Here is a 13,152-nt window from a genome sequence, read left to right as displayed (position 1 = left end):
TCTCTGCCCAAACCAGAAATTAAGACATTATATTTGCCTTTTGTCTCCTTTCCAGATTCCCTTCCCACGTGATCATTAGAAACTCCTGGCCATCCTACCTCATAAATGTCTATTCGTCCATCTCTTTGCTCTACCCTCACTGCCCTAATTCAGGCCACCCTCCTCTGGGGGTCAGCAGAAGCTCATCAGGTCTCCCCACTTCCGGGATGGGCTCCGTGCAGGGCAGTGGGATTACGGGAATGGATAGAGAAGGCTGAACAATTTGTGTTTACTTCTTTTTTGTCAAAAGGAGAATTTAATAGAAAATTGAGACATAAAAAAACGTTCTTCAGCACCCTCCTCACACCTCTTTACCCCAGTTTCTGTGCTTCTTCATTTTAGAAATAAAGCTTGCTTTTCCCTTTTCACACTTTCCAAAATAGTTCTTCTCCTCTCTTAGTTTTCTTTTCCATTTAGCAGTCATCCACCCCCAAATATTAATGAGAAGGTAAGAATACCATAAAATAGAAAACAGCAACGTGTAGATTTTATCTGGCCGAGTGCCATTGGTTGCTTCTTTAGAACCGAAAGGCTTGTCCTCATTCTGCAAAGTCCCCAGAATAGATGCAGGCAGTGGGTGCTCGGTATGTATTGCACTGATGATGAAGAATAGATGAGGAAGGCTGTCAAATGAGAAAGCTTTGGGGTTTAAGTGTAATATTGGTCTGTTTGTGGTACACTTGTTGCAAAGCCCTTAAGGGAGCAGTTATTTCTTTCCTGGAAAATAATTCCTCACGGGCTTGTCCATCTGGGAAGGCACTGAGGCATAGCTGGGAGGGGGTTCGGGGGTAGGCTGAGGGAGAGTGAACAGTTATGGAGACAAAGGGCTACAGTGCCAGGCAAACAACTGCGGAAAACATGAGATGTTGACGTGGGCAAATGGCTTGGGCCCAGTGACTGAAGTGACTGTGTCCGCTTCTGGCTGCGTAAGTAGATCACTATGGCAGGCAGGGATTTTGTCTTCACTGTTGTTGTCTTCGTTAGTCACTTATGACAGTGGCAGTCCACTTATTTTCTGAATTTCAAGCCCTGGTGGGAATTTCCTCAGCACTCCAAGCAAAGAAAGGAAAGTGGTTGTTGTTTTGGTTTTTTTCTTTTAATTGAAACCTTTAAATCTTATGAGAGGAAAACATGTCATAGAGTTGTAATCTTTGTGGTGTCATTTGCACTGCTATTCTGAAAGCTTGTCAGTGTTTCCTTTGCAAATCAGTCCTTTTATAGGTTTATAGCTGTCATATAATACCCCAGGGATAGAAATGTGCCAACTACAGAATTTTTGGTTCACCTGCGGCATGGCATAATGAATACAGGTACTTTTACTTTTACCCGATCTTTATCATCAAAAAATAAGAATATCAAACAAATACTTTTAGCCTGGTACCTGGCACTCTACTGCATTTTATGGAAACAGGAAAGACAAGTTCAAGTATAGTGTGTACACCTATTACCTGTCCATAGAAAAGGCAAACAAGATCCTCCCCCTCAAAGGTGACAGACTTGCAAAATGCTGTGTGAAAACCACCAGATCTTTCTCTTCAGGATTCCATCCACTGGAACCAAAGCCAGGCTATTTATCAAGAACAATTATTATTCCATGGGCATGTGTGATGATGCAATTTCATTTTCTCTTCATCAGGCTGAGAAAACAGTCTCATGAATCCTAAGCTCTCCTAATGTCCTAGGAAAGACCTCAGGACTTCATGTTGCTATTTGTTATCCAATATATATATGTTTCCTTGATGGTCCAGACCTTTGATATGAATGATTTATGATTTTGATGCCTGAAAGTATAGCAGGGGCTCTGGAAGATGATCTATCTAATGTGGTTTTATAACTAAGCCCCAAACTACTTGGAGCTCCAGTTTCCTCATTTGTAAAATGTGAATAACAATAAGGCTTTTATTTTTCTCTATTTTATTTAATTTTAAGGTAACACCTGCACATGGTAAAGTGGGAAAAAATTAAAAATCCTTATGCTTTGTATAAGGATACATAAAAGACGTGTCTCTCCTACTTTTCTACTTTCACTGTTTCCCACCCTCCCAACTCCAGCTGCCATTGTGTCTCCTGTGAGTCTTTCCAGAGTGATTCTTTGCTCATGTGTATGTACACATGTATGAAGATGGATATGCTCATGTGCATATATTCTTTCTGTTTATTCCAGACAATATTTACATAATATTATAGCATTTTAATTAATAATTAAATTTTTCTAGTTATAATGATTCCTTTTCTTCTTTATAATGTCTTCTCTTCAGCCCCTATATGCTAACAAGTCCTGATTTACTTCTTCATAAGTATATGGCAGTAATCTTGTATGTGAGATAGGGTTTCTTTCATGAAATAAATAAGTTTCTGGGACCACACCTCTCAAAAATCAAAAAATATGCTGTGCTCTGTGCTCACAAGTGACCTTGATGAAGACTGTATAATGACTGCAAAAATGAGCACACGATAGTTTGACTGTGACATTCTGAGGGAGCTCTTTTTTATGAGAGCTGTCTCAACTCCCAATTTTTTATTTTTGCATGCCTATAAGCGTGCTCAATTTTTTATACATGCCAATTTAACATTTTTTCCTCTATAATTACTGACGATTTTTTGTTAATCATTATTGTGTCTTTCCAACAACAAACAATTCTCCAATTCTCTGAACACCAATTGAGTGTCCTACAGTTCATTTCAATTCTAACACTAACTACCTGGAGTTAGCACACATCCCATAGATCAAGGGCTCAGTCCCATAAGACTGGCCCTACTTCAGACACCAGCTGCAAATGGGGTCTCCAGGCTACCCACACTTCTGCCCCGCTGACTGCATTTTCAGGGGTTCCTACAACTACCCCTCCAGGTTTGATAATTCACTAGAATGACTCCCAGAATTCAGGAAAGCACTATACTTCTGATTATATTTTTATTATAAAGGATATAATTCAGGAATAGGCAAATGGAAGAGAAGCATAGGGCAGGGTAAGGAAGGAGACGCAGAGCTTCCATGTCCTCTCTGTTCACCAGTCCAGGAACTCTCTAATCTCATTGTTCAAGTTGTTCAAGGGTTTTTACTAAAGTTTCATTACACATCACATAAGCATGGCTGATGAACTCATTATTCATTGGTGTATCTGGCCACCTTGCTAAACATAGTTTTAAGATGTTGCTAGTTGATTTTATTCCTTTTCTAGGTAGACTGCATATCCCATTCAATGAGTTTTTCTCCTTCTTGCCCATATTTATACACATACTTCTTTACTTTATTGCACCAGCTAGGACTTTCCACACAACATTGAATACTGGCAATGGCAGCAAGCTTCCTTATCTTACTTTTGAACCTAATGGGAACACACCTACCATTTCACCATTAAGGCCTGGATTTCTGGCACATATTTTTTCTGGAATTAAACAAATTTTCTTCTATACTAATATGAGAAGATTTTTTTGTTTGTTTTTTGAAATCATGAATAGGTATTAAATTCTGTCAAATTCCTTTTTAGCATCTATTAAAATGATTAGATTTATTTTTCCTCTTTTTATCTGTTAATATAACGAATTAGAATATATTTCTCATGTTACTGTTTCTTGCAATGTTTGACTAAGCACTCTTTGGTCTTTTAATACATGGTTAATATTTTATGTTGAATTTTTACATTCTCTTTCATAAATGAATGGCATAGAGCTTTCTTTTCTGGTGTTGAACCACCTGAAATATATGAATAACTAATTAAAATCTCCTTCAGATATCAGGCTTATACTAATTGTTTTCTCAATTATATGCATTTAGAAATACAAAGTCACAGTTTAACAATTAAACCCAGGGCTGCAAACTCAAACCTGTACACAGACCAGGAAAATATCATACATAAATGCAGCAACCTATGTAAATGCTTATATGTACAGTGAACAAGTTGCAGGTCCTCTGGCAGAGAAGCTCACGAGCCTTCTAAGGGATCAGCTTCTACTCGGATCCAATTACTGCAGGCAGAAAAGTAAGCATGGTGCTGCCAGATCTACCAGCTACTTAATTACTCTTAGATACCCAGCTCAAATAGAAAAAGAGACGAGGGCTTCCCTGGTGGCGCAGTGGTTGAGAGTCTGCCTGCCAATGCAGGGGGCACGGGGTTCGAGCCCTGGTCTGGGAAGATCCCACATGCCGCGGAGCAACTAGGCCCGTGAGCCACAATTACTGAGCCTGCGTGTCTGGAGCCTGTGCGTCTGGAGCCTGTGCGTCTGGAGCCTGCGCGTCTGGAGCCTGTGCTCCGCAACAAGAGAGGCTGCGATAGTGAGAGGCCCGCGCACGGCGATGAAGAGTGGCCCCCACTCATCGCAACTAGAGAAAGCCCTCGCACAGAAACGAAAGACCCAACACAGCCAAAAATAAATAAAAAGAAACGAACACTCTCTCAGCCTTGTTTTTGACTTTTCAATTAGACAATAAATCTTAGGATTAACACACACATGTGCACATCAGAAAGCCTCACTCATTTCTTTAGCCAATCAGAAGAAAAGAAAAAAATTTTCCTGGGAACTTCCCATCAATAGACCAGCAGAGAGCTTTAAAGAGGCCCGAAAACAAGGCAGGCTCCTTTAAAAATTACAGCACAATTTCAAATGTAAGAAAGCAGAGGTGATTCTGAAAGACAATGAGATCACTGAAAAGTACTTGCTAATCAGATTTTTATGTATAGTGATAAAAATGAAAATCTTGAATTGTCTCTAGATCTCATAACTAGCCAAATAAACCTAGACATGACAGTAAATCATTATTTTTGGCCTCGGATGAAAACTAATTCTCTAGTTTAAAAGCACAAAGTTAGAAAGCAGAAAACTTCAGACACTTTCGGAAAATACAAGCAAATGCACTAAATAAGTCTTAGTTGATGCAAATTCCACATCCTCCATAACAACAACAACAAGAACAAATAATTGCACATAATCTCCTTGGGTCCTACCTTCTGCTTTTACTGGATGTAGTTAATATGCAACCCTTGCTTCCCTTAGGCATACCTACTTGGGGGAAAGCCATCACAGAGGGCTGGTATCAAAAGCAGTGGTAATAAAAGATAAAGGAAAGAAGTCTAAGGCTTTGAAAATCCACATACACACACTCACACACTGACACATATACACACAGAAGTGTCATTAGTGCTCTGAGCTTCCCAAATCATTTCCCATTCCCTGCAGAATCCCAAATAGCTCATATATTCATTCGGGAGCATTTTGTTCTTCTCACTGAAGTCTAGAGTGTTGCTTATTCCAACCATCATCATTAACTTGGCAGTGAGTCTTTGGCAGATTCTACGGCCCACTGAGCCTGTTTTGGATGTCTGTTGAATAGCACTTTGAGAAATGCTGCAGTAAAGGCAGAACATTTATTTTTTTTTAATTAATTTTTATTGGAGTAGAGTTGATTTACAATGTTGTGTTAGTTTTTGCTGTACAGCAAAGCGAATCAGTTACACATATATCCACTCTTTTTTAGATTCTATCCCCATATAGGTCATTACAGAGAATTGAGTAGAGTTCCCTATGCCATACAGTGGGTTCTTATTAGTTATCTAGACCAGAACCTTTAGTATCACATCAGCACTGCCTGATCTGTCTCTCTGAATAATGTGCCCTACCAATGTTTCTGAGAGTCCTATTCCAATGAGCTCTCAGTTTTCAGCTAGATGAAGCATTTATCCTGACCCAACAGTTGTAAGTGTATTAGAGTATGTGAAACTGCAGTAACAAACAGGCCCAACATGTAATGCCTCCAAATAACAGAGACTTCTCATTTATGTGATAGGTCAGGTGGCTCAGGGTGGTTCATGTCAGTGGGGGCAGTATGTTCCACACAGGCATTCAGGGCACCAGGCTAGTAATGACTGTCACCTCTGACAGATGTCTTTCAAAGTCAGCAAAAATGGGAAGAATATGGAAGAGCATGTGTGGTAGATTTTTATGCCAGGCCTAGATAGGACAAATGTCACTTCTCCTCATATTCCATTCACTGTAAATATAATTTGGTCACACCAAACTGTAAGGGCAACTGGAAAATGAGTTCTAGCTGAGTGCTGGGAAGGAGAGGAAACAGATTCTTGTAAATAGCTAGCAGTGTCACCACAGATGGGAAGAAATATCTTCTAGATCAACTGCCTCTGGGGATCCCATAGAAAAAAATAGACCCTCTTTCTCTAGTTTTTTTTTTTTTTTTTCCATTTCCTGTTTCAAAAACCTTACATAGTACTCATCCCGTATGTTGAAGTACCAAATAGCTGTGTTTCAATATAAGCCACATATTTTTGTATTTTATATATTAGAACCTTTCTGGCTTAGAATCCCTCTGCCTTTCTCCCATCTCCTACATGTGAGATACATTCCTGTTACAATCAAAGCAGGGGGAATATGGAAGACACCAAACACGTGATCTCTGCCCTCTAGAACTGTGCAATTGAGTTTCCAGAAAAGAGGAGACAAAATCATAAACACAATGAGTGATATAACAATACACTGTTAAATATCCTTTCATTATAAGAACAGGAGAAACAACACGCTATCACTGGGAAGTTCCTGATTCATTGCCTTATGCACACAGCATGCATGAGTGTCTCAGGGATAAAGAGGAGAAATCGTTTTGAAGGTTGGTTATATTTTAATCAGAAAACCAATTTATTAATTTTATAACCAGTGACTTTAGATCTTAAAAAACCTCATGCCTAGAAAGCTTGGCAGTATGCCGGCTTATTATTTGTACATCCTCTAGGTTTCTCTTTTTGCATATTGGATGAGTAAAAAACTTGTTAAATTGTATTTCATTTTGCCTTCTGTCTTACTTCATAAAATAATGAAGTCAAAGGTGAGAACTACCGCTGTTAGAGAAAAGCCCTTGATGAGTGCAAGGAAATGTGACTCACTAACAACTATTTAATCAAAGCGTTACACAATCCAACTGTTGCTTTAAAAAAGCTTTCTTCCAAGTTTTGCTGTATTCAATTGCAGTATGAAACTCTGCATTAAACCACAGATTCTCCAAATTCAATAAAAGGAAATGTTAAAAGATATTTTTTTCAAATGCCTCCAGCTGGCCATATGCCCTAATCACATACAAGCTTCAAAATGGTTTTCTACTGACAATAATGGGATCTATAAAGAGTATTGCTGTGGAGTGATTTGAGAGCGCGGGAGCGTCCTGACCCTCGCCTCTGGCGAGCTGCGCTCGCCTGGACAGGAATACAGATGGGCAGACGGAGGCCTAGCACTGAGGGCGGGCGGCTCCGAGCTGCAGCGGCAGCTTGCTCAAATCTCTCTGAGGGGCAGAGGACAGCTGATTAGCTGCTGACCTTCTGCCCTCGGGGGGCAACCTCACACAGCATAGATGGCGACGCAATTATTGCAATAATTCAGCAAAGTGGGAGTTTTTAAAACGAGGCTGGTGAAGCTGCTGTCTGAGTCCCTGACCTTAACTGGGCTGTCCCACGTGACTGTGCACAGCGCCTGTAGGAGATGAGCACCAGGGTCAGCCCCAGCTAGACTAGGAAAACAGGCGGCAGGGAATGAGGGGCTCAGGGAGGCTCCCCCATTCAGTCACACGGTGGGTCTAGACTCCTGCCTGGCTGAGGAAAGTGCTCCGGAGCAGACCAGCCCCGTGTGTGGTCCACGTTGAGTGGACTCTTGAGTGCTGGGTAGGTAAGCACTTACAAGAGGCAGCCCCGAAGGTGGGGAGAACATGGACTATGGAATGGAAAGGTCTAGGTTCATAACATAGATCTGCCTCTTATACATCTCCCTCCCTCCTCAGGATGCCGAAAAAGTCACCTTGAGCTCCAGTTCCTTCATCTGTGAAGGGAGAGTTACAACACGTACCATACAAGGGTTGCCACATGGAGCGACTGAGATGTCTCTGAAAGGGCTTTGGAAACAGCCAAATGTTACAAACATTGTCGAATGATGTTAAAGAATACAAAAGAAATTCTAAACAGAGATCCTGACATGAGAGCCCTATTTCTTTAGGGAGAATTGCACATTCATCAAGCAATTTGAGGAAAATCAGCAAGCAGACAAAAAACACAAAATTGCTTGATAATGACATGAATGCTTCTCATTTACCTAAGCACATATGTACATTACATACCCACTTAAGGTTCTCAAAATGCATTCTTTCAGTTGATTGATCCTCACAACAACTGAGGGATGGAGCAACGTTAGCCCTCATCTCCCTGTTATGACACATTTGTTGTGCCATGCCCTGGTCAACATGCTTTATGTGTTGTGAGGATCATGACATTCTTACAGATAAACAATGAGGTAGATACTAGTATCCTTTTAATTTTAGAAACAGGGAAACAGAGGCACAGAAAAAGCTAAGAAACATGCCCAAGGTCAGACAGGTAGGTAGTGCTTAGAGGCAAGTTAAGAACCCAAAGACATGGCCTCCACAGTGCTACACCACTATCTCAGGTGTGGGAGCTGAGGTTCAGAGACCAAAGGACCTTCTATAAAGCAAGGGAAGATTCAGTACGAAATCATGGGTCTTTTGGTCCAGTGATCAGAAACCAAATGTTAGAGTAAAGAAGCTTAACCTATTAGCTCTATTTTCTCCTCAATTATATATTTTTAAATAAAATCAATTCATTAGAAGAATTAAATATTTTCAGAGTTATACATATTAACTTGGATAATTTAGGACCTAAGTTTGAAAATCATAGGAAGATCTAAGTTATTTCAAAAACTCCATCGACTAACATTTACATTTGTAGTCACTACCTAATCTTCCACATTCCTCCTCTTTCTCGATTTTTCTCTTGCCCTGGAATCTGCTTGTTTCAAGCATTTGTGTCTCCTGACACATTTTGCTGTGAGCCAAAATTCCTGTAGCCTTTTGTCATTTGCTGCCTTTCCCCCTGGCTAGTCTGTTCTCATCTTCTTGATCAAATTCCTAAACAAATGCACAGCTCAGCTCGGTGTCACTTGGACTTAAGGATTCTGTTTCCTTCAGAGGAGAAGATTTTAGCTAATCCCAGAAAAGGCCTCAATCCCACCATGGATTAGCTTTCTGAGTACTCAGGGCTGTCACATCATTTTGTCTGCCAAAGGCAGGGAAGGGAGAACACAACAGCCAACTATCCCCTTGTCACAGAATATAAGTGCCCTTCCCTGCCTCTCTCCTGTAAGAAACAAAATAAATCAGTCACTCCTCCCATGAGGGTCCCCAAACTGGGAAAGGTTCCTTCTTCGGCACCAGGGAGAACCAGATTTGTGAATTGGGAGGCAATGTGTCCCAGAGAACAAACCCAGGCTTGGTAATCCATCAGTAATGGTCCTCCTCACAGAGGTGCTGAGAGAAGCAAGAGAAATGTTCTGTGGGAGGGGTTCTTGACCGTTTTTGGTCTGAATAGATGGTTCCTAAATAAGGGACCAGGATCGGTTTGAATTTTGTCCCACTATTTAATGACTTTGCGGTCTGGGTGTATCACTTAACTTTTCTGATCCTCAGTTTTCTCAAGTACTGTAGTTCAGTTCAACAGTTAACAAACATCCAGAGGGTCAGAGTTAATTCATCAAACATTCATTAAGTACTTATCATAAGCAAGACCTGTGCTTTCTCCTGGAAATGCAGATGTGAATAAATTGGATACCATCTCTGCACCAATAGAAATATGGTCTAGAGTTAGGCATCTACAAAAACATGAGGAAAATGCCTGACCATAAGATTCCTTTCAAAATTCAGTGAAATAAGTAGAGCATGTGGCACATAGTAGGCACTCAATATACATTATAGTCACTGTGTCAGATCTTTAGAAATTTGCATATATAACAACTGAATCAATATCAATAGCTTCAATGGGATCTTACCTGAAAGCTTATCCTGCTCTCCTTAGGGAGGACCCTTCTATTTAAGGGGATCAAGGATCCTCGTTATAGAAAACATAACATGAAAAACACATCTGAACTGAGCATATTCAAGTTTGTAAATATGGGGCAGCTAATTTTTTCATCATGCTCCCCATTTTCCATTTGGCATATATTGAATCCTTTTGAAATCTGACAAGTAGCTTGGGCTTTTCAGTGAGAAGAAACTTAAGAAAGTTCAAAGCCATAATATTCCAGCAACTAAACTAGGCAACAATGACTACAAAATGGCATTTTAGAAATGGCCCTGCAGAAGTCACCCAGTAACGGCCTAGGTGGGTTAGACCCTCTCAGCTAAAGGTCAGGCCTGCTGTAGCAAAAATGAAACAGGAAATTTAGGCAATTTTCCAAGTAATTTAGGAGAAAAACACTTTCATCTCCATTCTCTCGAGGTACAATGATTGGCACACATCTCTACCCTGGCAATGGAGACCAGGCCACTGTGGAACCAAGGCTGAGTCAGTCATCCAGGAAACGTGGAGTGAGGGCTGTGAGCAGAAGGACTCGGGAGGAAAGCACATTCTTACTGAGCATTAGTTGGGTGGCTGCTCTGTGCACCACATCGATTCGTTCGCCTTTCATTTGCAAGTCACCAACTCAACACTCCAGTTTTGCTGATAGAAGGTGTTCACTTATATTAATTCATATGGAATTTTTCTGGTAGTCATTCTCCTCACTTTAAATGCAGCACAGTGATTACTTCTGAACCCAGAGAGCAGTGAGCATTCGGAGTCAGAGAGGTGGGCAAACAATTGCACAGCAATCATAATCAGAACTCGACAGGAAAAGAGCTTCCTCACTGGGCTGCCAACCAAAATTACAGCAAACAATTTTAAAGGAACTAAGAACTTGTTTTCACTGCTTCTCCCTATCTGCATCTCTCTCTGGCAGGATGTTTACTTACTGCTCAGTCTGAGCAATTGCACCAGTTCACTAAAGATAAATAAATAAACCCCACTTGGTGACTGTTTTATCATCCTGAAGTCCAACCTCTAGGAATAATTTTGCCAAGTTGAGCTTTGGCAGGAAAGGGAACTTCTGGATGCAGTGCCCACCATCTTGGCTCTGCCTTTTCTGGGCTATACACACGCAGTTACTTCAGATAAATCACAATGGATTATACCTTAACCAAGGAGGAAAATATTGTATGGGGGGGAAACAAGACTTTAGAAACAAAAAGGATTCTAAGAAATGATTCCATCACTTAGTGCCTAATTTTTGGTAAGTTACCCAACCTCTCTGAACCTGGTTCTTCATCTATACAATGAATATTAGTGGGTATTAATTTGTTAACATAAGTAAAGCCCTATCACAGGGCTTGGATAAAAACAAGTACGTAGGGCTTCCCTGGTGGCGCAGTGGTTAGGAATCCGCCTGCCAATGCAGGGGACACGGGTTCGTGCCCCAGTCTGGGAAGATCCCACATGCCGCGGAGCGGCTAGGCCCGTGAGCCACAACTACTGAGCCTGCAGGTCTGGAGCCTGTGCTCCGCAACGGGAGAGGCCGCAACAGTGAGAGGCCTGCGCACCGCGATGAAGAGTGGCCCCCGCTCGCCGCAACTGGAGAAAGCCCTTGCACAGAAACTAAGACCCAACACATCCAAAAATAAATAAATAAATTTATTTTTAAAAAAAGGCCTTGCTATAGGGCACTCTTTAAAAACAAGTACGTAGTAAAGGTACCTTCCCTCATATGTAGTGACTATGCCTCTCTCTGTTTCTTCTTTTCTAGGGTTCAATGTGTGGACCAGAACCCAATGTGTAGATTCAACACTCCCTGATGCTGAAGGAGAACTTGTCACAAGGCAGCTCTAACTCTGACTTCATCCTAATTGTATTAAATTACTAAAGTTGATTTATCTTAGCAGGTGGTCTCTTGAGAGAGATGAAATAGACCAAATAATATAGACTGAAGCTCCAAATGCTGTATTAGATGTAATTTCCCTTAGTTCCTATGCACCTCCACTCCACTTCCAAATAGTTCAACAGAATTGAAGCAGAAGTCTGAAACAGCTGCTACACTTTAGTTTCTCAACTTAATTTTAGATGCCCTAGCCAAGTCACCATTAAGCAGTAGGAATAACGTTGTGCCCGGTGATGACATGTTTTGTTTATTTATTTTGATATTATGTTTACTATAAAATCAATCTATGCACATGAAGAAATGAAAACAATATAGAAAAGTGTGAAGTAGAAAGTGAGCACTTTCTATAATCCCATGTGGTTCCCCATCTCCCCAAACTCGACTACACATGCACAATGAATTTGGAGGCTGACTTCTGGATGGAGCAGGTGACATTGAATTGAGTGAATTCCATTCTTCTGGAAGACAATTTCACCACTCACAACACTCAGGGTTGTGACATTTGTCGGGAGATAGTTCTAATGGAAAGTCAATTCTGATCTTTGTATTGGCTGTGGCCTCCTTGAGGGGCTCAGACAGCCACTCTATAACTGCCATACAATCACTTGCAAATGTGCCCCTTACTTCTGTTGAAGTCAAATTTAATACCGTGTAGAAAATACCAAACTATATTGATTGCCATATATAAGTGGAAAAGATCTTTCTAATTCCTAAATTTCTTACCAGTTTTTTTGAGAATTGCCACCAAAAATAATAGCAATGACTTTTTCAACCCACAGGATATTCCTCAATTCACTGAAACAATAAACCAAACAGGCTCCATGTCCTTTATAGGTGCCCAGCACATAACTGAGGTATTAAAATAAACTGCTTCAATTCTGTATTTATTATACACACAATGCATACAAAGAAATTTCTGCAACAGTCTTTTTATGGATTTTTCTATCTCTCTTTCCCCACTTGGCCACACTGGTTGACTCCATCCTACTCATGCAATATTTCCCTAAAGCAAAACAGTAAAGATGGAAAAGTTTCTACTGAAAAACTGTCTTTGGCTTGAGTGATCATTGGTTTTGTGAGTGATAGGGATCACTCACAAAGAAAACTTCAAATGCTTTTTATCCAGGGTTCTCCTTACCGTGATCTGGTGTACCTTTCCAGACTCTTCTCCCCCGATCACCTCCAGGCCATGGGCTCCTAAGCACAAGTTGGATTGCTTCTACAGAATTATTCCAGCATCCTTGCCTCCATGTCTGGACTATGGCAACTTATTCTAACCACCTGAAATGCTTTTCACCAATTCTTCTCTATCTGAGGTTTCATATTTATCTGTATGAGAAATAAAAATGTTTCTCAAAACAG

At 40.7% G+C, this 13,152-nt stretch overlaps 1 protein-coding gene across 2 annotated transcripts in view; it reads right to left on the bottom strand.

The window, feature by feature from the left end:
• RFC3 (replication factor C subunit 3) overlaps positions 1–13,152 on the bottom strand; it is a 367,610-nt gene that overhangs the window by 182,918 nt on the left and 171,540 nt on the right. The window contains exon 12 of one of the 2 annotated variants that reach the window (XR_005017286.1): positions 12,929–13,119. The exons of the other annotated variant lie outside the window; for it this stretch is intronic. The gene's annotated coding sequence lies outside the window, so the exon portion shown is untranslated. Of the gene's footprint in view, positions 1–12,928; positions 13,120–13,152 lie in introns of those variants that run through there. 2 annotated transcript variants of the gene reach the window in all.

Source organism: Balaenoptera musculus, chromosome 18 (assembly GCF_009873245.2).
Source record: "Balaenoptera musculus isolate JJ_BM4_2016_0621 chromosome 18, mBalMus1.pri.v3, whole genome shotgun sequence".
Lineage (NCBI taxonomy): Eukaryota > Metazoa > Chordata > Mammalia > Artiodactyla > Balaenopteridae > Balaenoptera > Balaenoptera musculus.
The sequence above is the reverse complement of the archived record's forward strand: the minus strand, read 5'-3'. Positions and strand labels throughout refer to the sequence as shown.